Raw genomic sequence first — 970 nt, 5'->3', positions numbered from 1 at the left:
GTAATATCGCAATCGTGTTAGATGTATAAAATTTAAATAGTAATAAAATAATAAAAAATTTACACAGTCATTTATATATAATAATAAAATTAAAAATTATAAGGTTAATTAATTTGTTAAGTACAATAATTTCAGATATATAAATTAATAATTTGAATAAAATTTTTAATAAATTATAGAGCTCACTTAACAAATTACAAACTTATTTAAAATGAATTTTATAGTAAAACAATTTTACAAATTATAATTGAATATGATCTATTTTATTATATTGTTACTCTAATAAACATTAATGTAACATTCTAAATTTTAATAAATATTATTCTGAGAAAAATTGTTTTCTGCTATTCTCATGTAAAATGGATGAGTTTAATACAAAATAATTATATTTATTATTTCTTGTAAAAAACTGAATCTATGAATTGTAAAACAATCTGAATAATTATATGAAAAATTGTAATATAATGTTAAGAATATATAAAAGAACTATAAATGTCATCAGTCATACCTAATTAACGATTTAGAACTTTAATAATCGTGAAAAAAATAGAATATTCTGAAACATCTAAATGTCAAGAGACACGTATGCGATTGATAGCTGCGCGTGATTCGGTTACGAATGAACGTAGACAAATAGAATATAACGACAAAAAAGAAAATTTGCTAAAAGTATCGCGTTTGCCGTATATTAAAGTCGCGTGTGATCGAGAGATATTTAATACCAACACCAATTAAAAGTCCGATACTCGTTGACTTGCTTAGTTGTTTACAGAGAACTCTCAAATTCGCCTGATTCAAAACTGACAAGATCATTTTTCTTGCAGTATGATATTATTTGAGAATAAATTCGTCGCTAAATAAAACATATATTTTTTCTCGTCTAATAAAAATCATAGTAGCACAAATATTAATAATATTAATGCACAAATGCAATTAATGTGATGAAGAAGGGATTGTGGATGCGCACGTG

This window comes from Trachymyrmex septentrionalis, unplaced genomic scaffold (assembly GCF_001594115.1).
Source record: "Trachymyrmex septentrionalis isolate Tsep2-gDNA-1 unplaced genomic scaffold, Tsep1.0 scaffold37, whole genome shotgun sequence".
NCBI lineage: Eukaryota > Metazoa > Arthropoda > Insecta > Hymenoptera > Formicidae > Trachymyrmex > Trachymyrmex septentrionalis.
This window is presented reverse-complemented; position numbering follows the sequence as displayed.